Source organism: Haliaeetus albicilla, chromosome 4 (assembly GCF_947461875.1).
Source record: "Haliaeetus albicilla chromosome 4, bHalAlb1.1, whole genome shotgun sequence".
NCBI classification, from domain to species: domain Eukaryota; kingdom Metazoa; phylum Chordata; class Aves; order Accipitriformes; family Accipitridae; genus Haliaeetus; species Haliaeetus albicilla.
In genome coordinates, this window is record NC_091486.1 from 49,952,309 (window position 1) to 49,980,035 (window position 27,727).

Below are 27,727 nucleotides of genomic sequence, written 5' to 3' on the forward strand. Positions count from 1 at the left end.
GCCGTTCGCCGTCACCGGTGCCGCTCCTCCGCCTTCGCGCCAGGCCTCGTGCGTCTCCCGGGGCTGGGCCGCGTGGCCGATGCCCACCCGCCTGCGTGGGCCGTGGGGGTGCCGGGGCTCGGGACGAGGCCGCGGGGAGCTCGCGCTCCCCATTATTTTCCTCATGCCCAGCGTGCCATGGCAGCGGGGGGATGAAGGCGACCTAAAAACAACCCCCCCCCCCCCGTGCTTCTGACGTTTAACTGTTAAGCCAACCCGCAGAACAATTAAGGGGTGGAGGTGTCTGGGTGATCTCCCTCCACACACCCTGATGATGGTGGTGGTGGTGGTGGGTTGGGGGGGGGAGCGGGGTGTGGGAGGGGAAGGCCCGGCCACCCTCCCCGGGCCGTACCGGCGGGGTGAACCCGGCGAACACCCCCTCCGGGCCGGGGAAGGCGGGGGGGGGGAAGGCAGTTTAGCCGCCTTTGTGCCACCGGGCCCAGCGACCCTTCGGCGGCGGCCCGACTCCCCCTCACCCCCCCCCCTCACGCCTTCCCCCTATTCTTTTAAATCACTTCCATCCACTTTGCCGATTGGTTCCCACCTCCTGCCGGGTCACGGGGTGTCCTCCGTCCTCCAATAGCAAGAGCGGATACTGGTATGCGGCTCCGGCCTGGCTGCGTTGCTGGGTGCCCGTTCGGTGCGTGCGTGCGTGAGGGAAGGCAGGCGGAGGCAGCGCTCGGCTGCCTGGACCCTCAGCCCGCCGCCGCCCCTCCTCCTCCTCCTCTTCCTCCTCCTCCTCCTCCTCTTCCTCCTCCTTCCCCCCCTCCCCACGCTCCCCCGCCCCGGTCGCCGCCCCGCTCCTTGTCTCTCCCCGTTCAAAATGCCCCTGGGCTGCCGCTCTTGAGGCACCGCGCGGGGAACCTGCCGCTCGCCGCCGCCGCCGCCGCCCGGGCAGGAGGGGAGCTGCTCCCCGCCGCCTCCTCCTCCTCCTTCTCCGTCTCCCCCTCCCCGCTCCCGCCCAGCGGCCCCGCCGCCGCCGCCGCTTTGTCCCGGCAGCGAGAGGCAGCCGCCGTGGATGGTGTAGCGTACCGCCGAGGTAGGTGGGCGCGGAGCGGGGCAACTTACCGGGGTTTTGTTGTGGCCGCGGGTCGGGTGGGTGGGTGGGTGTGAGGTGTGAGGCCCGTCCTCCCCCCCCCCCCCTTCCTTGTGTGTGTGTTTAATTGTTGATCGGTATTAATAAGTGCGGGAGGCAAGGAAGAGGTGGCTGAGGGAACTCCGGGAAGAATGCCCGGGGCTTGACGCGGGAAAGGCGGGGGGGGGGGGTTGTGTCTGCAGGCGTGAGGGTCTGGGGGGGCAACGGGGAGGAGGGGGGATATATACATATATATAAAAATATAAAGTGGGTCGTCAGACTTCTTGCTCCTGTCTGCTCTTGCTTTGGGAGGGTGCGTGCGCGGGGGTGCTGGGTCTGCTTTTTTGTGTGTGTGTGTGTTTGGGTGGGTTTTTTTGTTTTTTGTTTTTTGGTTTTTTTTTTTTTTTTTTGTTAGTGTCGGGTCTAATGCTCGGTAGAGGAAGGGTTCTCGGGGAAAGGTTTAAGTTGTTAACCTTTTGAATAAAAGCGAGGTTGGGAAATATTGAACTTAAATGGACGCATAGAGGAAATCGGCTTAGGTGTTTAAAAGATGCACTTATTTTCTTGTGTGGTAGGTATGGAATTGTGAAATGAAGATTTTATGCAAATGAATTTAATCATAACATTTTCAGTAGTGTAGGAAGGGGTGGGGTTTTTTCTTCTTTTTCTCCCCCCCCCCCCTTTTTGTTTCTAAAGTGTTGAAAGAAGATGACCAGAATCAGAAAAGTAGTCGGAGGTAGACAACATTAGATGCTTCATTGCTGAGACTGGCTGTTCAAGAAATTGCTGGGAAGAAAACAATATGATTCATTGTTGAAGTGTCTTTTCCATTAGATTTATTTTTACACGCTGGTTGCAGTTATTTTCATTTACTGACTTCTTATGCTGAGTTTTTCCTCGAAGCTGTAATGTTCTTGGAGATTAGAAGCTCAGAACGTTTTTGTGCAGTCAGCAGGCTACTGTCTGATGTCTGTTTACTCCTGAGTTACATTGACCAATTATTGAAATCAAAGATATTTTTTTGCTTGTGCACCAATGTAACTGAAATGAGGAGCCTCAACCATTAGTTCTTACTGTCACAATTTAGTAAAAATGCTTTCTCAGAACAATTCTGAAGTGACATAATGCAAATAGTATGCCTGTTCTTAAATATGGATTTTAACCAGATAAAAACGAACACTGTGTCAAAAGAAGTAGTTGTTGGTTGTAAAAGGCGCATGTCAAATTTCCGATTAATGTGCAATGTATAATTTTTTTTTGTAGTTCTAGTATTACCAGGCAAACATTTTGGTTTTTTTGTACACTGCTCCCTTAGAATTGAGAAATCTGTGGTGGTTAAGAGGGGTGGAAGCGTTTCTATCATAATAAAAGCACTTCTGGTAAATACATCTCATCTTGGTTTTACTCCTTGAGTTTGTACCGTAAACTACGAACTGGGGTTGATTTCAGTGGCCTGGTTTGGATGAATAGCGATTTTGAAGATTTGTCTTGTTGGTGGATGAGGTCTGGAGGGAAGAGAAGGAGGTAGATGCACACAATGCCCAGGCTTGGGAGCTCATTGTTCTTTGCCGTACACTCTGCTGTGTTTGGGACCGTGCTCTCACTCAAGCACGGTATCTTTTTCTTTTGAGAAGTGAAAGATAGAGAATGGGAAGCATTTTTCTAGCTCTTTCCTTCTTCCCCAGAATGGCCTTTTGGTAACCTTGCAAAAAAGCAAAATAGTAAATTAGAAGGTAAAGGGCGCCAAAACACTCTGTATGTTCTTTCTTCCTCCCCTCCCAGTGCTGGCTCTGCTTCTTTCTCTGTCTGTAAGTGAATATATAAAGAGAGAGGGAGCACATGAGGTGAGGCTCGGAAGTACACTCTTTTGAACCCCTCTCAACTTTCTTTCATGTTCTGCCTTCTCCCCCCCCAAATGAAAAGCCCAGCCGGCTTCAAATAAAAATGACTACGCTTCAGATTTGTGTATTAGCTTTGAGTTGTTTGGTGTGGAGGCAGTGTGCAAGAAAAAATACTGTCAAGGGAGAATACATAAGATAAATAAATGCACTGGGATCACAAAAGTAAAAGGAAGTGTGCAGAGGTCGATCTCAGTGTATACATAGTTTCCTTTCCTGATGATTGTTTAATGTTTCTGTTTTTACTGCAGCATCTGTAAAAACAAAAACCAAAAACCCAAAAAACCCCCCAAAAAACCCAAACCCAATTGTAGAATCGTAGCATGTCTCGAGTTGGAAGGAACCCATAAGGATCATCGCGTCCAACTCCTTGCTTCTCGCAGGACTACTACTACAGTGTGTGCTGAAGCTGTAAAAGAGCAACTGCTGCACAAGGGCTTGAGCTTCTGGGTTATTGAGGTATGGTAAAATCTCAGTTAGCTTGCTGAAAACTTCAACTAGCTGGTGATACTGAGGTATGCAGAAGGGGGAAAAAAAATAACTTGCGGATGTTGAGGAAAAGATGCCAGTGCGCTAGATCCTTTGGAAAATAGGCAGCAGTGACTGTCATAGTTTAACTGCGAGGGCTCCAAGTTTTTTGTTTTTGACTCTTTAGCTGACTTGAGTGTATAATTGGGGTAAATTACTTCAGTTTCCTTACTTGAATAAAATGTGGTGATTGCCTCTGGATTGAGGACGCTTTCTTTTTTTATTTTTCTACCACTCGTTTAGCTTTGGTGTGGCTCATGATAACTTTAACATTATTGTAGGCTATTGTCTGCATGAATGCTATGATTTGAGTTCACAGAGAGGTACAGTGAAATACTTATGCTGCCTCTCTGTGGCTTTATGAATCCTATGGTATGTGAATCTGTACTATGGAGTGACCCAGAGAGGGATAACTCTCCATCTGGACAAAGCTCTTCATATCCTTATGCAAAATGGGAAGTGTTTCTTGGGCAAAAAAGGTAAGTGGAGCTAGGAGGCAGACCTGCCTTAAATGGTAATTATGTAGCTGGTTTAACAGATAGTGATTTCTTTGCATCCAGGGGTTGGTTTTACCTTAGTGGGGGTTTTGTATGCATGCAGAAGCCCATCCTGTGGAGTTGTGGGTATAGATTTGGTGCCGCTGCAGCAAAAGGCTAATAATCAACAACATTTGTGAATGTGAAGAGATATGGTGTGTATAATTCTTAATGCTGATTACAGCTTAGGTGAGAAAAATGGCATTCTGATGTTGCAGTTTAGTAATTGACTTTTTTTTAATAACACGCTATTTGTAAATTTACTGTCGTAGCTACAAAATGCATCTCTCTGTTCTAGCCGTACTGGGTAGTTGTTTTGCCCATAAAGAAGTTATTTCACTTTTGGGAGTGGGAGGAAAGAAGTGTGCTATGAGCATATAGAATTTTGCAAGTATGTGTTACTGGCTGTGTAATGGCACAGCAGAACCGGTGTTATCCTCTCAGCAGAGCTGTTCGTACATCAAGATTGCCTGAGGGTAGCTTTGATTTCATTACGTGCCATATTTAAGGACACTGTAAGCTTCAGTAGCAGGTTACACTCTGTGTTGTTGGCATATGAATACAGTACTCGAATTGTAGTTAATTTCTAGCTTAAAAAATAATGACAATTGGAAAACAATTAATTATTATGTGATCCTGAGATGAGTGAGGAACTATGTAAATTTAAAAGGGGTGGTTGGGGTTGAAGTTAACCATTAAAAAAACCACAAAACAACACTCTAACTTTGTAATGTACAGGTTATTTGTTTTTTTTTTTTTTTCAGGATGATATCCTGGTGAGACCAACTATTTTTAACGTTCAGCTATTTTTCACTCTGGTTTTGCTATGGAAATATATTGCTGTTGTTTCGGTTGCATGAAGTCTAAACAAATCATCCTGCTTGACTTACAGGGATGCATAGTATCTGATTTTAGCTCAGAGCTTATATTTAAATCAATAGGCTTAAAATACAACATATTTTTTAAAAAGACCTATGTTGGAACCAAAACAGAACAAAACCCCTGTTGATTGGAGGCCTGTTTATTTTGCGTGCTTTTTTTTAAAGCTGCTTGAAATGAAGCTTGTATTCTACTGATGTTAAGTTGGTTTACTGCAATAAGGAAATTGGAAGGTATGTGAGATTGTCATTGGTGGTATGGAAGGTATCTGAAGGAGGCGAGTGTGATTAGATGCAGTTTGGAAATGGCGTTTCCAGCAAGTTGCTGGGAAGAAAATCTAGCCACTTCTTGGAGTGATAGGAGGTGTTAGGGAGCAGGATCTACAACGCAGTATTGTGCTCTTTATGTTGCTTTGCCAGCAGCATTTTACACAAGCTTTTATAATGTTGGTAGCTGTGCCCAACTGCTCTTTTCAGAGAGGCTGATGTATGAACAAAGGAGCAAAGAAGATATGAATACTACCCTGGCTCCTTTTCATTTAAAAGTCCACTGGGGCAAGGAATTGCTCTAAGTGACTGAAAAAACCAAACAGATCGAAATATTAGCTGACTATTCCTGTTTCAATAGTGGCGTTTTTGGTTTTTTTTTTTTGTTTACTATAAATGTCTGTTTAGTTCACTGAGCATCCCGAATAGTACGTTGACCTAGAGAAAAGTGAAATCAGCTTGAATACAAACATCAGTTTTCCTCTATGCCTAATGGGGATAATGACGGCCTTTTTTTGTGAAATTCTTAGAGGTGTGTGCATGAAATGCACTGTATTGGAGCTGATGGTGTTTCTCTGAATTCTAGGCATAAAGGATGGCATTTGTATTTGGCATCTTAATTCTGTTAAAAGTGCAACCCTGACAATGTAGATCAGTTTAGGTATTGCATAAATTTGATAGATTAAACAGTAAATTTTTGTGATTGAGTTATTGAAAAACGAGTCATTCTTTGAACATGTAGGTTCTGTTTTGTTCTTCCTACAGAACACGAATGAGAGGCTAGTTCACTGTTTTAAGATTCAAGGTAAGTGGAAGAAACTGAGTGCTCGTTAATTTTGAGGTCTTAGTTAATCTACCTATTTAATCTACTTGTCTATATTTAAAAAAAAAAATCATTATTGTGGTATTATCAATCCCTGATACCGAGAGTCAGTTTTGGCCTGTTTCAAATATGTAACAGGAGTTCTGTTTTATAATGATGGGTGTTACGTGGTCTTTTCTAGTGCCTGCAATGAAGGTTGTAGTGTAAACTTAGTTTCATGACCAGCGGTAGTAATGAAGCTTATGTGCTAGTAGTTCTTCTGAGGAGACAAGAGCTTGTAAGTCCTGAAGCTTGCCCCCTCCATCCCTGTGACCAGTTAATTCCTCTTTTTCCCCTGTCCTTCATGACAGCTGAATGGGCGAGTAGCATGTATTGTGCCTATGGACTAGCTGGCTGCCAAGCAAAACTTAAAATCCTGGTTTCTGTCTGGCCGTGCCTTAGTGGGGATGTAATTAATTAGAGAGTTTTTTCCTATCCATCTGCTGGTTTGCACAAAACTTTCAGGAATGTTGGTTATTGCTGAGATGACTGTTGTGGCAGGCTGGTTTGAAATTCATTATGTGCTAGAAGGTACTGGCATGAAATGAGGGAGTTGGGGAGGGGGGGAGAGGGGGAAGTGAGGTGAATTAGGGAGTTTATTTTCTCTGAGAAACCAGGTTAAAGAAGGAGAAAGGAAGTTCTGTCATCTAGTGCTAATAAATACTTCTGACTGTGTGATGAGCAGTTTCTCCTTTATGTTTGTCTTTTTCATATGGCCAACTGTTTTGGGGTGGAAACAGACAAGTTCTCGGGCACTTGGCCCGTCTTCCTGCAGATCTTTCCTCTTTTTTTGGAGCTGTTTGGAAGCATTCTTAGTGATCAGCTGGTCTGGGAGCAGGCACCTCATACAACTGTTGGTGAAAACACGTACGGGGAACGTTCTTGTTGTACATGATGCTAAAAATGAATAAAACCATTAAGGAGCAGAATTTCTTACTAGTGAGAAATCACTGTTAAAATTTTAGAAAACCAAGCTTTTGTTGGCTTTGACGTGGCTCTTGGTGTGTGTGTGTGTTTATACCAATTCTCCCACAAATGAATCCTTATCTGGAGTAAGCCTAATTCATTTAGGGGACTAAAAAATGATAGATCTTATTTGATCTCAGATATCTTGCAAGTGGTATATATTAAATTCTTAGGCAGATGCTGTATATTAAACTCTTGATCCTACAGTCACATTTCTGTGCATGGAATCATGGTAGTCTGAATGCGTGTAGAGGAATGGATGGGGGAATCTACCTGGGGGCGGGGGGGACTGTTGATCGTGCGCATTGTGACGCACGTAACTTATGTGTATATATTTGTGCCTAACGTGAGGTAGGGGCACATTAATGAGTTAGCATAGGGTAAGTTGCTGTGTAACTTAATGTTAGATACACAGCCAGTGTTTGCTCTCAGTGGCAGCATATGTGAGAGATGCCGGTTTTCTTTCCCTGAAGGACAGGTAACTTCAAGCAGTCCTGTTTACTTCTCTCCTTCAGTAAATGGCTCTGGGCACTTAATGTAGAGTGACTGTGACTCATGGGACCTCATCTGTGCATTTATACCTTGAGTCAGCAGTCTGTGTAGTACTACTCATTTCATAGCCACCCATGTATTACATAAACTGACAAATTGTCTTGTTTTAGCTAATATCTTAAAAAAATTTAACAAAAGATATTGTTATTTTGGCAATAGAATCTCTAGTGAAGGGTTTTAAGTTTCCTTTAAGTGAGAAACAGTTTAGAGCCTGTATAGACTGTGGGAGAGCTAAAATGCATAGTGAATAGTAGACTTTTAGTGTTAACGGTTGCAGCTAAAGGCATTGAGTGAGACTTGTGATGCCAGAGAGAGGTCTCTTCTATACTGCGACTGAAATCGCTATGGTCTAGGGGGAGCTCTTAAGATTGTACTTTGTTTTAAACCTGAGCACTTAAGATAATTATGTGGTTGCATTGCTATGTAAAGCAGGATGATCTAGGCTTGAGTGTATTGGTGTGGTGGAATAGAGAATTAAAACAGAATATGATGGTTTCTGTCAAAGCTTACTATTCTGGCAACCAGTTTATTCCCTGGTTTCAAGAAAAATGGCAAGTTCAGTTAGTAATTAACTGTTATAGGATGTTAGAGGATCAGAAGCTTTGGACTAAATATCAGAGTTACTAAATATATGTGTTTAAGGATTATGAATCTTCTTAAACAAGTGTGTATATGACATTAGTCTGCTGATACCAACAACCACAAGGGACTAGAGCACATGGTGTTGATGCTAAAAAGCCTCTTTTTATCTTTTCCTTGATTTAGGAGTCTTCATTCATTCATGTATGTTAACATGAAAAGTGTCATCAATATGGAAGTAGTAAGTGGTGGTACGTCATACAATTCTAGTGCTTTAAGGGTTGTATTTCTTCATTGAATTATAGAAATTATACCCAGTAAAAGTCATGGTGCCCAGGCAATTGGAACCTCCAGATTTGCTCTGACTTAAGAAAGAGTACTTGGCATGTGGGAAGGTTCTTCAGAGCAAATGCTTCATGGTGATAGGGCATGGTAATTGAAGAGTGGCTCTGAGCTTGGAAAACTTTGAGTTGAAGGCAGCTGCTTTTCTCTTAAACTTCTGTCTTCCACTCTGTGTCTGTTTTTTAGTAGTAGTGCTCATCTGTTCTTTGGAAGTTTTTCTTGCCCGCAAGAACGACTTAACCTGTCTCTTGGAATTCTAGCTGTGTTGCTGCATAATTCTTCAACTTGTTTTCCTGTTCCCTCTGTCTGCAATAGCTTTAATTCAGGTACTTCACCTCTTGTTTGGGTGCATCAGGTTCACTGTGATCGTACTTCAGTATGATCTAGAACTGAAGTATGAAATTGGAAGTATGAAAGAAATTTTGAAGTGTGGAAGCAGAAGTATGAACTTCTTATATTGGTGAAGTTGCTTAAAATTTATCTGGTTAAGGCCCAGTATCTTGACAAAATTCTGCAAAGAAAGCTTTGCCTTGCTCCTTGTTCTTAGTAAATTTCAAAATGGCAAAGGCCACAGGTTCTTTAGGTCAACAAAACACACGCAATTTAACAGTAGTTGTGTGTCCTTCTGGTACCTGTTATCTCTGTGCCAGGGTGGTACATATTCTATAAAAAGGAATGCAATGGCTCCATTAGAGGTCTTCTAATGAGGTTGGTGCAGGAGACTTAAGTACTTAATCCTCATTTTTACAAACTGGGAGTGAGATGCAGGAAATCTAATTTATGTCTCCAAGGCCATTAATTTTCACAAAACTTAATAGACCTGCCTCTGACTGCTCCTTAAACCACTGAATTATGCGACTTGCCTTCTAATGTGAACCCTTAAGATGAGGAACTTTACCCAATGATAGAATGAACTTAAATGTGTGTGTACACTTAAAGATTTCTGTGAGTCAAATGCCCAGCTAGTAAGAGTCATCAGGAAATAAACTGTCTTACTTTAAGACTGGTTTGGGCTGTGCATTTAATGTCTACTGTATTTTATTTGTAAGACTTATAGTTTAAGTTTTTTATTATCACATACACAAGTTTGTTTGCTGTTACTGGGAATAAAATTGAAATGTGCATGTTTTTTAGTGAAGTAAAATCCATTTTATCATCTTTTTTGAGAACTTGTTGTGATTTGCCCCTTATATCTGTGGTTAATCAGGGAAATCTCCTCCTGCTTTCTTGTTCACAGTGTTTTCTGTGACTCAGTTTCCATGGTAAATTTTATATTCCCTGCTGCTTAATTCAGCTGAACTCAGGGCAGAAGCTATGGAAGGCTTTCAGACGATGACAGTACAAAAACTGTTTAAGGCTGCTCTTGTGTTGGCTGGCCAAAGCGAGAGTAGGGTATTGTTTTGGAGGTTAGGCTTCAAATCAAAGGAATTGAGTGAAAAGGGGCAAATGTGGATAATTCAATGAAGGTGAATGTTTGTGAAGAAACATGGATGGAGTATGGTAGTTCTCCTAGGGCAGAGATGCAAATAAAACAGCCTAATGTCTGACTAAAGGGAATATGGGTTTAGGGCTTTTCTGTTTATGGGCAGTCTCTTGGTGTTGGAGGGGGAGGTTGCAATGCATGCTTCTGGATGAAAGTCTGAATAATACTTGGATTAGAAAAGGGCCAAGTTGACTGTTACCGTATGCTCTCGACAGAAAACTTAGAGGCAGAATCCAAGTTCTCTTCTGACCTGCTGAAACAGTCCTGGTTGCTGTTTGAATGTCTTCAACAAAGTTTTGAGATATTGTGGGAGTGCAGTAGGTGAAAAGATAGTGGTGCACATAGTCTAGTACTATTAAGATTATTTTTTTTTATTGCACTAATTGTTAGGGAGGCGCTGGAATTATCAATGACATCTTGCTATATCTCAAATGTCCTTTAGCAGGTCAGTAGAAAAGTATGTGGCTTGTAGCATACTGATTTTGTACCTCTGCTTATATTTTTTTCATAATTATGCCAATTATGCCTACTGTAGACTTTAGGATTGTACCTGCCATTATTCTTTTTTGGTGATTAATGTGAGCATTTGAGGATATGTCTCTTTTTCTGTGAGTCTCAGTCACTATCACAGCTTACCTTCCAGGGCTGGTTTTGTTAAACACAGTTCTGTAAACAGCATATCTGCTCATTCTTCTGGTTGGAAAAAGTCATTTGATTCTTATTTCCTGCTTCTCTTCATGTTGAATAGACTTAGTCTTTTATTGTTGAATTTTATTGTCTAACTGCATGCTTCTCTTTCCATGTCTGTAATATATGAAAAAAGAAACTGGCTCCACTTGTATTCTCATTGTATGTCACTTCTCTCCGTGCAGGCTTGCTTCAATTAATGAGGGCCCTGTTCTCTTCCCTACACTAATTATTCATCAAATAACTACTTCCATAGCTTTTGTCCCAAAGTACAAGTTCAGTGAGATGTGGAAAGTAATTACTTTTGTGTATGTTTAGTGAAGTCTTCTGAGTCCTGATAAGTTAAATTTATACTCTTCCTTGCTGGGACTTCTCTGAGGCCCTAATGCACATGTTAGATATTCTTGAATAGAAACAAAAGCTGGGAGAGATTATTAATGAATGAGGCCTCTTGTTTATGACATTCTGTTTGAAATTAAACAGGTTTCCTGTATTAAATCCCGAAGATATTTTAATTAGGTCATATATTTAATTCCTGAAGATGATAAAAGGTCATGCTACAAGTAGACAAGAAGAGAGACTGGAAAGATTGCATGTCGTTAATTCATAACAAGAATTTAGGTGTCGTTGGTATCACAATATTTGGATTGTGCTCCAGGAACTTTAAAAAAAACACACGACTTGTTGCATGACCTCGACCTGAACATCTCATTGCAATTGTGCTTTTCTGCTTATGAAATAGGTGTGATGATACTTTTGTCATTGTTATCAGGAAGTTTTATAGATGTTAAGCAGTATGCTAATTTTTAATATTTGTTTACTTTGCTAATCTGAAAACATATGTTAACTTAGTTACACATTACGTGCTTCCTCTGCAACTATCATGAAATAGCTAGTTAATGCTTTAAAAACAACACAAAAAATCTTCCCAAACCTGGCAGCTTGGCCACCTCCCAATATAGAGAGAGTTTGACTTGATAGCTCAGAACCACGAAAATCTGTGCTGTTGCAAACCTTTAGCTTTCTTTCTATGGTATGTTATTGTTTGGCATAGAGGACCAGTGAGCTATAAAATAATGATGAAATAAGTGGGGATTTAAATTTTTTTTTTAATTGCAGTTTGTGCTCAACAGTGGGTTGCAGGAACAATGGGTAAACTCTCAGAAACCTGTTGTTCTACTGGTTTAGAAATGACAATATTTCAAAAATACAATTTGGGCAGCTCTCTTTTCAGTTTATTGTGGTTACTTGCACCTTTTCTCCCCCAGTGAAGAATGAAGTTGTTATGGTATTTTACCATGTTACCTTTTTTTTTTTCCCTGTTGGAACATAGCAGGGAGGTAAGGTGTGCTTTCAAGTATGGATGTTGTTTTGGTGTGGGTTTTTTTTTTCCTATATTGATGTCTGAAGATTGATATACATTAGGTGGTATATTTGCATCAAGGCACTAGTGAGCTCTGTTCTGTGTGACTATAGATCATCACTTTTTTTACTGTATCTTTTAATTTAAGACATGGTTGCTCTTTTACTTCAAAGTCTAACTCTGATGGCAACTTTCTGTTGTATCTTTGCACTTGTTATTTTGTGTCTTGATGTATCATCAATATCTATTTGGTGTTACTTGTCCATATCAAAGTAGTTAAGGATCTTGTGATAACAGCAGCTGTAGAAAATATCTAGTTCTTCAATACTGAATGGAAATTACTCTTGCTGTTTTGTAAATGCCTGTTCTGTTACCTGCCTAATTTGAGCGATATTAAATTTTCTTCTTGAAGTTTTAGAATAAACTTTTAGCTTGCTATTTTCCATGGTTCTCAGAACTGTTTTATGCTACAATTCTTGTCCTGAATCAAGTTTGCCTTTAAAATAAACTTTGTAGGAATTACTGTAACTTCTTACTCCCTGGTTTACTCACTTGTACTTTTAGAAGAAAATATATGCCTTTATGCTTTGTGATAGCAGGATGTCTCTAGGTATTACAAATGGAGACCTCCCTATACTTAGTCTCCCTCTTGTTATTAATTGACTATTTGCTCATTCAGAGAACAGTTCTGAATCAATACGGGAAATATGTTCTGAGTAACATTCTTTCTGCCTCCTTAAAGTGAATGAAATTGGGATTTTGCTTTCAGGTGTACAAAGGTGAAGATTTAAATGTTGAATGAGCCTTCCAAGATGGAAAGAGGTGGTGTCACCCATTAGTAAGCTAAGGAAAGCCGGAAGGTTATGTCCTATGTATGTGTTTGCTTTTAATAAAAATATGTTCTTTAGAATCTAGTTCAGTAGGAACATAATTTGAACCTCATTTAAATATATGGTTCTTTAAAGTCAGTCTGTGGTTCAGTGGGTGTATGAAGAGTAAAATAGTATTCTTTCTAGGTTGTTCTCCCCTGCTGCCCCAGGTGAGAGGAAGGAATAGCTCCAGAGAAGGAAATTAGGCAGAAATGGTTAATACTGGCAGTGCAAAAAATAGACTGATTCTTCTGTGATCTTGAGTTTCTGTTTGAAGTCCAACCAGGTCTATTCTCTGTGTGGTTAGATGTGTTTTTGAGCTCGTATAGCCTTTCTGTCTAGTCTGTGATTAGTAGAAGAGGTGGTGGCTGTAGTGAGCTGGTGTCACAAGTAAAACCAAAATATTCTTTAAACTTTAAAAGTTGGCATCATACCAACAATTATTGGGGAGCATGTCTGGGGGGGGGAGAGGGTTTCCTTTTCTGAAAGTACTTAGGCATGTGTATGAGCATACATGAATTGTTGAATATGACTGATTTTTTTTTTTTTTTTTTTCCCCTTGCTAGTGTTTTGGGTTTTTTTTGAGAGAAAATGAAGATAATGTCAACTGTGTTCATTTTCCACACTAGGACAATACAGAAAGACATCAGACTTAAAAGGTACCTTAAAAGTACTGCTTCACTGTAGCAGCAGAGCCCTTGTCTTCAGTGTTTTAAGTTTAGGCAAATGCCTTACTGATAAAAAGTATTGTAACTCTTTAAAGTAGTAGATTTTTATGTGGGAAGAAACTGTTTGGGTAGCATCACTTAAACATCCCTTTGAGATTGTTGCCTGCTTAGTTCCTTGATGTTAACAGTTCTCAGGTCATCAGTTCCTACTTGCAGAAATAGGACTTCAGGGGCCAGTCATCCATAGCACAGTCTGACTTCTGTAGCTGTGGAAAAATGTCTTGTGTTTCAAAAGACTGCAGATGTTAAGTGTTTGTCAGAAAGAACTTGCAGAGCATGGTACGTGGATGATATGCTTGCTCTGGTGACTTGATTAGCTATGAATTTGGACTGTAGATAAATTGGCTGTCAGGGTGGGCTGTAAGTGTTGTCTCTATAGCACAGTACAATTTTTTTTTTTTTTTTTTTTAAACCACTGGTATCAAAACAAACCTCTACTACTATGGGGACTGAATGCTGCAGAAGCTTGAATTGGAAGTTTTCATATTAGCGAGAAACTGCTTAGAGATGAAGGGTGTGCAGAACGTCTAACATTTGGGGGTAGCTCTTGGTGATGAAATGCATCAAATCATTTAAGAGCAGGGAGCTGATGTATGCTATTACAGTGCAACATCTAAAGGAGCTGGTTTCAAAATGTGAAAGAACCTCCTATGAACAATAGCACCCTTCTCCGATTCCTTTAGGAGCTGGGTATCCATCTGAATGACGTTTGTCTGTTATGATTAGTTGAGTATATTCCTGAAAAGATAAAGGCTTTGTATAGTCTGGCTTTTTTGATGATCCTGAGCTTGAGGAAACACACATTTCTCTGTAGTGGTAACTCATTCGGCTGTGTCTAAAATTTGATGCTGTCTTGTAGAAGGCAAAAATATTTGCTATGCGTTTAGTTCTCAGTGAAGTGTCGTAGTTGAAACATGTTTAAAGAAATATGCATTAGATTACAAGGTTTAATTTTGCTTGCTTGCGCACAATTTTTTTTCTCCAACATGAGTTTTCTTGCTATTTTCTCAGTGTGAAAAGAGCCGATACAACGCCTTTCATCATGGCATAGTCTAATCCAAAAGGAGATTAATACGAAAAACTTACTGGTTTGGGGAATGTGCTTCTGAACAAGAAGAATGTCACAGCTTACCTACACATCACTTCATTTTGTGTGTGTCGGGATAGTTCATTATAGATATATTTACTTTTATATGTTAAAGAGAATTCCTTCTGTGACTTTGAATAACTATAAAGCTCAGAATTACACAGCTGAAGTCTTTGAGGTGAGAAATTAATTCAGATTTGGGATACAGTTAGATGCCACTTCTGTGCTGGTGACGGGTGTGATTGTTAGCACCACGTAAAATGGTAGAGTAAAACTTCGGACTTCATTATTCTTGGTCAGAGTAGCGGAGGGATGGATACGCACATAGCCTATTGAGTGTCCATTGTGTGGTCGCTGTTGACCTGAATAGTTACTGCTTGCCACAGGTATGAGGTAGTGGCTGTGGTAAAGGTAAGCAGAAAAAGTGTTCTGGAGGCTTTCAGGCAGTTTGAAATATTTCTAACTGGGTTTAGAAGCAGGGGAAAGAGCTGTGGAGATGATTACTAGGGGAGCTTGGGAGTGCAAAATGTATTTATGGAAACAAGCCAACACTTCAACAGAACTGTAAAGACCTGTCTTCTGATCAGCTTTTTAATGTGAAAAGAGCGCCCCAGTTTGAATTACAGGGCTCTGGTTAAATGATTACATGAGGTATGTTTAAAAATAGCAAATGTATTTTATGCCCAGTCAAATAAAGTTCTTGGCATTCAAAACTCAAATGAAATCTATGTTGACTTCCATCTGACAGCCAAGTGACTCAAATTCAGTGTTTCTTGAAGGAAAATGGCTTTTTTGATTTTTAGATTAATTCCATTGTAGCCTGTAACAAGGAATAATCTTGTACTGGATTTTCTTTGGAAGAGTAGGATCTGCAACTCTGGAAGCATGTTTCAGTTCAGCAATTTAAAATAGCTTTTTTAATGCTTATGCTAAGGCAAGTTATAATTTGTGAAAACTGTTTTTTCAGTGTGAAATGGTCTGTTGAATGCTTCTTCAGCTTGTTTCTCTGCACTTCAGTTTGCCAGATTAACAGAGCTATTAATAATAGCCACTCTTGCTTTTTCAGCATGAAGGAGTTGGTAAGCATGGAGCTATGTGTAGTTTGTATTTTTAATTAAACTTGTACTGGGATTACGTTGTATTACCAGTTACCTTCTAGAAGATTACGTTCATAAAAGGTTCATGAGTTGCTAAGTGGAAGAGATTAAAGTGATTGTTGGCATGTTAGTGGAATTATTTGTTGCCTACGCAGCATTTGCTCATAGCTTTAATTTGCCATAATGGCAGACAAGTAAAATGCAAGCATCTGAATTTTGAAATCTGCACTAGCTGACAAAACCAAGCTGTATTTTGGAGTGATTGTCTTTTTTTATTATTATTTTTTGAATGTGATGTTTAGCTGTTTAGAAATACTGAGTGGAAGAATAGTTTTTTCAGTGTCTCTGTGCTGTTACTTTGTGGTGATACTCTTAATGGTGTGACCAGAAAGGTGTTTTATTAAAGAATGAAAAATCACTTAAAGCGTGGAGGGCACAAATGAGCATAGGGAACTGATGAGGAGATTCTGGAGAAGATAGCTTCCATTATAGTGGACTTGTAAATCCTTGCTGTATTGGTCAGTTAGTCAATATAGGAAAGGTGTTGAAGGAATCCTGTGCTTAGATAAATAATGTATTGAAATACAGTGCTTAGTATGATTGTATGCATCTAGATCTGTCTAGAATTAACTGTGAAATACGTTGCAGCAGTAATGAAGAATACAGTGGGTGTCTCTGCTGTTATCAAAATCCATTAGCAAGTTTTGCTGTGCTTGAATGGCTTTCATTGTTATGCTTTCTGATTCATCCTAGAGCAGTATAAGTAAATGGCATCCATTCTGTGCTGATATAAACAGTTCCTATATGCTTTACAAACAATGATGTTACAGTTTGAATAAACATCTGTTTAGCTTTTAATAATGGATACCAGGCAGGTTGTGGAACTTTTAGCTGCAGTTGCATGTATTTTGGCTACAACAAGGAAGAACAGATACAGGAGACTGTATAGCGAACTTCTGCTTTGTCTGGTTATGCACGGATATACTGTGGAAATGTGACCTATTATTTTGAAAGGTAATCTGTGGGATGAATTTTTGTGTGTAGAGTAACATGTTAATGGATATAGCAGAACCAGTTTCCAGCGCATTCTGTGATGCTACAGAAATGTATTGCACTATTCTGCTCTGTATGTCTTCTAAAAACTATTTTCCCCTCCCATTTTTAACAAGAACTTCCCTTGTAGCTGGAGGAAGAGAAGATCTATCTGTACGTGAATAGATTTGAGTTAGTGCATCATAGCAGACTTGCGCCAACATTGTGCAATACTAATGCTAAGCCTGCTGTTTCAAACTGATGATGACTGCGAAACTTGACATTACCACTAACTTCCACATGCTAATGCAGTTATCTCAAATTTGGAGATGTTTGAGATGATTAAGAGTTCTAATCTTAATTGCTCTTTGGTTGCCAGAAGTGTATTCTGTTAACAATATGTCCAATTTATCTTCATCCAGCTTTCCTTCTGCTCCATAATGATGGCTGCATTATGTTGTCAGTGTAAACATGTGCCTAGCTTACTGAATGTACAGAAAGACTTTGTGTTACGTGACTGTATTTAGAGGTCATGCATTCAGTGAGATATGTGTGAGTTTAATTTGAAAGCTTGTAAAGCGGTGACCGTTCCTAGTGTTCTGCTTTGAACTGGGAAAACGCAATTCCTGTCTGTAGCAACCTGCAAAGCCAGATTTTCATTACAGAACTTCTGATGAATGCATCACTGTGTTTTGAAACATAACATATGCTTTTTCTAATGTTCTTACAGATAGGCAGTATATACATGATAGCTAGTCACCACGTGGTGGCAATTTTCTCAGTAAAGGAATTTGTGTGGATAGGTCTGAACTTTCTTTGCTCAAACATGAAGAATGCAAGCATGCTTTAAGTTAGGCATATTAGCTACATTGATCACTGTTTTCCAGATGTAGTGAGTTTGAGAAGGGGTATATATCAGAAGGGACTATCAAGAAATTAACGTTAGGCTCTGTCTTTGAATTTAGTATTGCATGCATTTCTAGCTGGTAAAATGCTCAATGCAATTTTTTCAATTATAAAGGCTTAGCAAGGCTTAGAGATTATTTTCAGAGATTCTAAAATATGTACTATTTAATACATAATGCAAAAGGAAAATCTGGTTTCTTAATGTAAGAACATGAAAATGGAACCAGCTGCAATATTATGCCGCCCTGATGCAGCTTTGATGCTACAGTTTTAGCAGTAGATTAAATATTGATACCTCTTTCTCTCCCCTCACCTTCCAGTACACTCTTAAAGCTTTTGCAGTTGTTTTTAAGTTTTTATAGAAGAACTGGTCAAGCTTCTGTAATTTTTCCACTAGATTTTTATGATGAATTAAGAGCTTATGTTTGTAGTTTAGGGGGAAAAAACTGTATAGGCAATTTTCTTGTCTACATAGGAGAATCTGTGTGTGGACAAGAAAACTTCAGAACTTAGCAAGCTCAAATGAAACATGTTCATATTGGTAAGAGGGAGCATGATGTCCCTTGGCTGTAGCAAAATCATACCCAAGATCAAGTAAACAGTATATGAAATTAAACTAGTAAAATGGAAAATAAATGTGTAATTATATCACAAATGAAAGACAGATGTTAGGAACCCGGGGATTATGAGGGCTGGTATGAAAACCATGCAACAATCTGATGCTTGTTTGAACCATATGTTAGCTCTCAAGTGTGAGTTATGTACCACTGAAACTGTTCAGGATACTGGAAAAAAGTTCTTACACTTCTGAGGATTAGGAAAGTAGAGAGGTTAAGAGGAGATTTACAAGGCTTTCAGAATGTTCTGCTAGGACTGGAAACGCTGGAATTCAGTAGGACAGTGAGCTGCCTACTACAGAAAATCATTTGGCTCTAATGGTAGGGTGTACAGGTAGTCTGTCTCACGGTAGCAGCAAGTTTATGAAGAATTCTTATTTTGTCATTGTTGGCTTCTGAGGCTAAGCAGCTTCATGTAGCTCTTTGAATTAGCTTAGCCCGTCCCCAAATATCTCACATCTATAAGCTAATTTGTATTTATGAAATGGATTCACTAAGTGCTCTTTCTGTACTATCAAAGAAGCTGAAAATTCACAATACTTAACAGAATCTCTTTTTAGCCAGCTACAGGTGGCAGTGTACAGCATTATAACTAAAGTGGAGTTGGAAGATCACTGAAAATGTTTCTAGGTCCAACTGTAAGCTCTGTAAAATAGTGTGCTAAATTCTGATGTCTGTACTTAGTCCTTATTGTGGTATTAGCAAACTGATTTTTTTTTTCTTAAATTTCTAAGTTTTATTGCCTTGCTTTTTGTGGGTTGTGGGTGGTTGGTTTGTTTGCGTGTGGTTTTTTTGGTTTTGTTTTTGTTTGGTGTTTTTGTTTGTTTGTTTTTTTAGAAAGTACTGTAGCAAACTGACTACTCAGGTTGTCAACCCCAGTCAAGATGACGTGACTGAAAGTGCAGCGCTTTCTCTTCTGTTGTATTGTTTGGCTCTCTTCTATGTACGTGTATATGTTTTTGCAGCTTTATCTCTGAGCAGATAGTCAAAGGTTCAAGGTTTCTAAGATAGACAGAAGATCACTCATTCTGTATGTGTTTTAGCTTACTGTAACTTGATGACAGTGTTGAATTGAGTGCTATGAGAAGTTGGTTCTGTTGTGACAATTTTTCTCCTTTGTACTTCTCCATGCGTTCTGCTCACCTCATATCTTGCAATGGGGAAAGCAGATATCGGAGAGAACCTGAAACTTAACTAAAGTTAGGGTTTGCTCAAGTTGCCTTTAAGCTTCATTAGATAGTTAGTCTTTTAGAGGCCAAATTAAGATCAATACTGAAAACATTCTTTTTGGTTGTGTGGTGGTTTCTCTACCTGGCTAGACTGTACCATTGAGGTGGGATGCAGATTTAAACATCTGTAATGATACCCTGTGGTTTCCTTATAAACCAGTAGTTCTAAAAACTTCCTTGATTTTTTTTTTTTTTGTAGAAACTAGTAATAGCTTTTGCTCTTCAATGTCAAGCCCACTCAGCAGGGAGATCTCTTCTGAATTGTGGCTGTTGATCTTTCTGCTTAGTTTGTTTGCTCTTCTGCAAGCAGTTTGTACAATAGGTACCTATCACATAGCTTTCTTTTGGTTTTGATTTGATGGAGACTTCCCCACCTGTCTTTCTGTCATTTCCCTTTCCTATTTTTTTGTTAGTTTGTAATGTAGAATGATGAGTAAATACTTCTGGGTGGTAAAACATCAAGAGTGGAAACTGAGTGTCCCATGTAATGTTTTGCATTTAAAAACAAGTCAAATGAAACAAAGTAATATCTCTTCTTGATAAGGAAGAATGCAAAATACTTTAAATATTGGCAAAAATCAAAGGGGGAAAGATAGCACTTAATTTGGAAATTCAGCATCTGTGGTGAACTTGAGTCCATCAAGAAATGATAGAGCAATAAAACTTAAACCAGTGGTGGTGTTTGAAGTATTTGGGGAGATGTGGAACCAAAACCCACAAATCCTCTTGTTCTTAGAGAGTAATCAAATTATTTTTTTTTAATTCTGGGTGGAGAGAGAATTACTAGTGCTGAGTGCAGTTTTTAGTCTTGTCTCAGTAGCTTGGTTTTCTGCAGTAGCAGGTGTACCTGATTCTTTAACTTGTCTTCATGTGTCTTGATAACTGGGCCAACTAGTTATGTTTGAGAGGTATGAAGGAGAGAGCATAATGTTTGGATAACGGTGAGCTTGTTTGTAGAAACTCAATCTCATCTATGTTTTTCCTGTTGAGCATACTTGTTTGTTTTTAGAGGATTTTAGAAAAAACAAGTGTGGGGCACCTCACAGGTATCTGTGGAGGTAAACAGAAAGGTTTCGTTGTGATCTTGTTTAAAAACAACCTCCCTTCCCCTCTAATAAGAGCCAAAGGTCTATCAGAAGGTGCTTGGGTTTGTTGCCTTTGTTGCTCACAGAACTACTCTTTGGGTTTTTTTTGTTTGTTTTTTTTTTTTTCCTTGGATGTTGTGGCTTGCTTCCTGGGAAGAAACGTGCCTGAATGATTTGTAGGGACTAGACAGTCCCAATTTTTGATGTGGACTGGAGGCTGAGTAAAGGACACCTTTAGTTACATCCAGTTGTGATAAGTAGTACTGGCTTTCCTAAACAGCTGTTCTTAAGCTTCTGTAAGCATGACATGAATTCATCAGCTGACTGCATCATTGGAAATGGAAATTGCGCTTGACTTAACTTGAAGGATCAGATCATTGACATTCAGGGGACAGAATGCAGTCGATACTGCCCAATTCTCATAAAACTTGGCAGCTCTACAGTGACAGCCAAGCATCATGCCTCTGAGACTTTCAGATTTACAGAATTGCAAGTAGTAAGTCTTCTGACCTTCTTTTTCTAAAGAACCGGAAGCATCTGTGTGATGTGGTGGGTGGTTTCTTTAAGGTGGGTAGTTCATCTCCAGCTGGCTCCTAGACTCTTAGTTGTTCTTACTAGATAGTATGGAGCAGTATGTGTGGTAGTGAAGAGAGTTTTGGTATTCCCCCTCAATTTGGATATGAATGCCTGCAGATTAAAGCCCACCCGTTGTTGCTTTTTTGCATTAACTCTCCTGTGTGTTAGTGTGTGTGTGTGTGTGTGTAGTAGACTTATCCGCATCTTAATTGCTGAAAGCTATCTGCTGAGGTAGAGGAGGGTGGTGGGCTGTGAGAAACCACTGCTACAGAGCTTCTGTAAAGAAACAGGAAAGGAAATAAATGTATAGCTCCATGAGAGAATGCTCTGTTCTGAAGCAGCGTGAGGAGAAAATAGTCATATTCTGTGATGGTGGAATCAATAGGGCCTCTGTTGAAATGAATGAGAATTTTTATCTCTTGAGGCTATTGTTGAGGGCAGACTGAGGCAAATGTGTAATGGGTTCTTGCTTTTGAAATAATTCTATAACTGTAAGGGAGAGGAACATGCTTTTAAAAATTGAGTGAGCAATTATGAAAAGGCTAGTTGCCGCTTCTGTAAATGGTTCCTTTTGTCAGAGTTGAGTATTCAGGATTTGAACAAGCATTGGGGAGTCAGCAGTCACAGCAATCACAGAACTTCTGTTTATGTATTTATTTTGTGACTTCGGACTTGGTGTGTCTTGATTTGCATGTCTGTAAAATGTGGATGTCTGTCCTGAAGAAAGCTTAACAAATGTGTAGAGGTCGAACTTCCAGTTTCAAAGGGAATACCTCTGCAGAATATAACTTCAGACAAATACAATTATCTACCAGCATCTTTTTCATTCTTGAATTTTAGTGTTTAGATTGTCTCTGAAAAGTAAGCAGTTATCAAAGTGCTTACAGTATATAGTGCTTACACTATACAGTGCTTATAGTACCGCAGATGTACTATACTAGAACTCTGGAATCTAGAGCCTGTTACTGACTGCAAAGGTATTCATAAATATTTAGGAACAGTAATGGTAAGTAACATGGATTGCTTAGCAAGAACAGTGGTACCTGGGAGTAGTGAGGAATGGGCTATTCAAAGTCTTTCAAGTGCAGTACCTGTTTTTCCGTGTGCAAAGCAGATGAAAGAGTAACAAATGATTAGAGCGTGTAACATTCACAGACATGAAGTGTTATCATAAACAGTACTTGAATATTGGAAACTGTAATACTTCTGCCAACTCGTGAAGTTCTTGATTTTTGTTTTGTGTGTACAAAACTTTGAAATGTGTGGTTGTTCTGTTTTTGCTTTTGACAAAATAGTTCTGGATAATACCGTGTTTTGGCTAGGCACACAGCTCGCTTAAATTTAGAAGGAAGAGTGAGAAATTCCAGCTTGAATTTCTTGTTTATAAAACACGTGTGTGCTCATGCTCTTGTTCTCGCCTCCTTCATATATGTATATACATGCATGTATATAGCTGTGGTATTTATTATGCAAACAAGGAAAAATGAGTACTCGCTGGATTGCTAGGGTTGTTCGTGCGTGCTTCAGCAATTTATTCTAACCTACTCATTTTGTTGAATATGGGAAGTGTTTACTTAGGTCACTTGCCAAGTTTGATACTGTCTTGTTTTGCTTTTAAAATGCTTGGATTACCAAAATACTTTGTTACATCCTCACTTCGATTACTGCAGTAGGAACCAGGAAAGAAAAATGCTTTTTTAAAAATGAAAGAATAGCTTGAGTTTTAGAAATACTAAGCTGAAGTGATTTTTTTTTTTTTTCCCTTTACCTTGTCAAATTAACATGATTGCATGTTTCACTTTTTATGCTAAAGAGTTTCTGATCTTCAAAGGCAACTTTCAAAAAGACATGCTGGTTCAGCCAAGGAGACTAATATTTTAGAAGGAATATTACCAGTAATAAAAAAGACAGAGTTATGATAGATTGCATTAATTTTAATAACTTTTTGTACAGCTCTTGAGTCAAGATGTTGGAAATTAAAGGGAAACACAGTTCTTAGTTCGGCTGCAGTGTACTTATACCTGATGTATGGTATTATCTTGCACAGAGATGTAAAAAAGCTGCATGAAACCTCGTTGTGTGGCTTGCTGTAGTAGTGCTGCAAGAGACGTGTGAGTTCATTTTCTAATCTTTGTTCAGGGGTCACATGACCCTGTATCCTTATTGCCCCTACTTGTGATCTCTGCCCTTCAAATGGAGGAAAATGATATTAAAAATATCTTGAATTTCAGTAGCATTGGGTTTAGTAGAGGGGTAAAAAAAAAAAAAGTGGTCTGTGGTGCTTAATTTCTTGCTCTTTCCATCAGGGGCTGGGAAAGAGGAAAACCCGTGTTTTTCCAGACTTTTTCATGGTCACATTAATATTCATTTACCAGTTTGGGTATACCTGCTTCACACTGTAATGTAATGTGGCTGACATAAAATGCTTTACATTTAATTTTCCTAGGTTGTACCAGCAGGTTAATATTAGTCATCAACTGTGCAAGCTGGTTCCTTTACAATATGGGGGCCAGGAATATCAGCTCAACTTCTTCTGGTAGTCCAGTGTAGTAGTTGATGGTATTTTGGTTCTATTAAGATCAAGTGGAGATTGGTATGAAAACTTGTGAGTCTTGATTCTCCCTGCCCCCCTCCTGTTAATCAGACGATAACAGGTGAACATGCTGGGCTCTTGAGTGCTTCTGGGACTCTAGTTTGTCTCAGAAAAATTTAAGAGATAGTGAATGTAACAGACTTAATCAAATGCATGCAAATATTCATGCAAAAATAATAAAAACCCCTAAACTTAACTGTATTGTTAGGAACAACGTTATACGCCTGACTGAGAAATTTATGTAGCGATAGCGGTAAACGGTATTCTTGAACTAAACTTGAGTAAAAGCTTGTTTTTTGTTTCTGTCTGGGTAACCTAACTTACAGGTTTTCTGTAATGCTGCAAATGGAAAGTAAGGAAAAAAGAAGGTGACTACTTAAATAACTGGGCGGGGGGGGGCAATGATTAGAATTTTTTTTTCCTGAAACCTGTGGGATGAATGAGGGAAAAAAATTGTGAAATGAGATGAGAGGAAAACAAGAAAGAAATGGGTCTGTCTTGTCAGAAAGTCAGAACTCTGGAAGGTAGATGATTTGATGTTAAGGTACCTTCCCCTGCCTTCCAGCGATACAAATGTAATGCCTTGGAGCTGGTGTGTAAGCAAGAGAAAAAGAAACTAAGAGCTGCCTGCCTCCCCCAATGTAAAAGATGCAAGTATTTCTTTTATGTGCTCTAAATCTTGTTTTGGAATGAGAGTTCCTAATACAAGCATCTGCCTTTTCATGAAGTCTCCGTTATCCACATGGTGCATGTTTTCCAGAAAGATGTAAAATTGGAAGCAAATGTAGGTCTTCTGCTTTGTAAGTATGGGGTATAAGTAGAATATCTAATGAGTTCCTGTGAAGTGTCGGATTTCATTTATCATGATAACCATCAATAATGCACCAGATGTTTTGACTGTGTTTAGTTTTGTATTAAATTAAACATAGGCAGGGGTGCATGAAGTTAATCTTTAATGTTGCCAAAGCTGGTGCTGTTGACAACTACTTTTTGGGTTCTGTGGGGTTTTTTGGTGTTGTAACTGTGCGTGTGTATGGCTTGTGTGTTTGTAGGTGTCTTGCGTATAGTAAAGAATGCTTTAAAAATAGTTGGCTTCATTCACATACGCTTATACTCTTAAGTTAATAGTGGTTTGAACAATTTTTTTTCTTCCATCCTGTCAATCAATTCTTACATTATTAGTTTAGCAAGTAATTACATTCCCTATCTGCATTTTACTTGCTGAAATGGAGGCAAGGTTATAAATGGTGGTAATTATGTTTAATACTTCTGTTGTAAGGTAAGCAGAAAACTTCAAATGGGCTGTATCGTGTACTTAATACCTTTGTCTAAAATGCAATCCCCAGTGATTTGTTAGTGTGTAATACATAGCCTCTGTAAATGCTAACTAATGCATTTAGAATTTTTACTGCTAGGAGTTGATACCAACTATACGCTGGCTGTTGAGTAGGGAAGTGTATCTGCAATGTGATTCTTAGCAACGTGTGGAAGCAGTAGGGTAATTAAGATGGCAAACCTTGGAGATCCAACATCCCCTCCCTCTTTCCTTAGAAAATCAGCTACATCATTGAAACAAGACTTGAAAAGCATGCTCTGAAGCCAGAACAAACACCCTGAAATTTTTATCATAATGTTGCTTTTAAAAGTCCTAAATGTCCTCTATTTAAAATGAAATTCTTTTGTATTAACCTGCTTTCATATGCTAGCTTTCACTAGACTGCAGAATTGCCTGATTTGACTTTCTAATGTAACTGTAATGAATCTTCTGGGAAATAGAGCGATTGAATGCATATAGTGTGCAACTCCATTGTAAAATATTCTGTCAGATCTGCTATATTTCTGATTTTATATTTTTTTTAGGGGAGGGGTGTCCCTGTCAGGTACTAAAGCCTAAACCAAATGTATTCTCTAGGGAACTTCAGGAGCTCAGACACTACAGTGTGTAATATTGCCTTGATTAAATATATTTTCAGCATCACGTACATAAATACACTGGGTGATGGTGGTACAGTTATATTAAATTCCAAGGCATGTATTTGGAGAGAAAAGAATGAAGATGAAAATTATTGGCAGTTACCTTGTAATGGGCACAAACAGAACTGCTGGGTGTTATGCATGCGCAGATAGCAAGGTGAAATATCTCGTAGCCATATAAAGGCTGTATACATCTGTGTATAATAGCTCATAAGGACACTTCTTCTGTGGACATTGTTATAATGCAAGCATTTTATTCTGTGCTTTAATGTAGCAGCTGGTGAGCTTTTTAAAAGGGTTTTCTGTGATACAAGTTTTTTGTAACTGGTATATCCATAGTGTTTGTAAGTGGTATAACACAATGCTGTTTAGTTTGTGTGAAGGAAATTGAACACTGGAGTTCAGTAATTAAGAATTTATTAGTTAAAACCTCATGTTATAATTAGCCAGATGCTGCTATTTTGAAACAGTTAGCTGCAATTAGTGTTTTTAAATAGAAGGGTCTTGCATTTAATGCTGTATAGGCTCAACTTTGGAGATTTCAGTCTTTAGAAGCTATTGAAGTCTAATGTTGAAGGTAAATTTTCTTTTTATTCTAATGAAAGGCAGTAATCATACTGAAATTTCAGGCTAGGTAAGTGAATTTGAACAATTTGAGGCTTATTCTTCTCCTGGGCGCCCCCCCCCCCCCAACATTGAGGGTGGAATGTGTGGTGGTAGGGGTTTTTTTGTTAATTTTTTTTTCTTTAAGTAAAAGGTGTTTCTTTAATGCAGCGCGTGTGGCCTTCTTTTATTGTGGTGGGTTTTTCTGTTTGGGCTTTTCAAAGATAGTAAAAGGAAAACTGTGGCTGGATTGATAGTTCTGTTTTAGCCACAGATAATCTAACCAAATAGGCAACCATCTGATAATACATATGTAGGAAATCTATAGGTATCTGGGATGAAGAATGTGTGAGACAGGATTTTTAAAAAATGTGTTATTTTTTTGTCATGGGCAAGTATTTTTTAATAATACCAGCTTGAGTGGTGTGATGAAGCATCCAACGGGCCCTCCTGAGAGAGGATGATTATACTGGAGAGATACCAAACTATGAATCATTTACACTAACCTCTTGTGAAGCACAGCTTGCATTTTTAATGAAGGATGATTGCATTTCATAAACAGACCTTTAAAAATTAAAATAATATTGATCCTCTTTCATTTAGCTCTATTAAAACAGTAAGCTATATATCTCCGTCTAATAGCTACAGTACAGATTATTTTTAAAAAAATACCAAAGTGTGCACAAAACTCTAAAGAGGATGGATTTTTGTGTTATAATGCCTTCTTGTTCTACAGCTGTACTTGCATAGTGTCTGACTTGTGAATAACAAGATCATTTGACAAATATTGCATATACCATATGTGAAAGGGAAGGGGGGAATTGAAGTATCTAATACTCAGCTTGACACCTAACAGCCATTCCTTTCATACTTTTATTTCAGGTCTGAATTGCCTATTATTTGCACTCTTTACAATCTACTCCCAGGGAAGGCCATACCCAAATACTCCTGTGTATTGCCTGTGTTTATACCTTTTAAAGTGGTATACGTAATCTTGCTTTTTTTTTTGGATTCCTGTATCTTTGGGCTTCCTATGTCTTCAAGGTGGCTGTTGCAACAGGTAGAGATGGCCAACATGGTTCCTGAGCTGCATTCAACTTCTGAACGCTGCAGTGTGTAACTATCTCTTCAAGCTGTCACATACCCTCACTGTGGTTGTGATGTTACTGTAGCTTCTGAGTAGCCAAATTCCCCAGTGGCAGGAGGAAGCAAGCAAGCAGGTGGAGTGAGAAAGATGTTACCAGGCTATCCTTAAATTCTCTTGCTTATTTAGCTT

At 39.2% G+C, this 27,727-nt stretch overlaps 1 protein-coding gene across 4 annotated transcripts in view; it reads left to right on the forward strand.

Moving 5' to 3' along the window:
• The first annotated feature begins 668 nt into the window (after positions 1-668).
• The window catches only part of RERE (arginine-glutamic acid dipeptide repeats), a 257,381-nt gene continuing 230,322 nt past the window's right edge, over positions 669-27,727 (forward strand). For 2 of the 4 annotated variants that reach the window (XM_069782594.1, XM_069782595.1), the window contains exon 1: positions 669-1,078. The gene's annotated coding sequence lies outside the window, so the exon portion shown is untranslated. The remainder of the gene's footprint in view (positions 1,079-27,727) is intronic. The other 2 variants (XM_069782588.1, XM_069782596.1) reach the window with 1 other exon arrangement.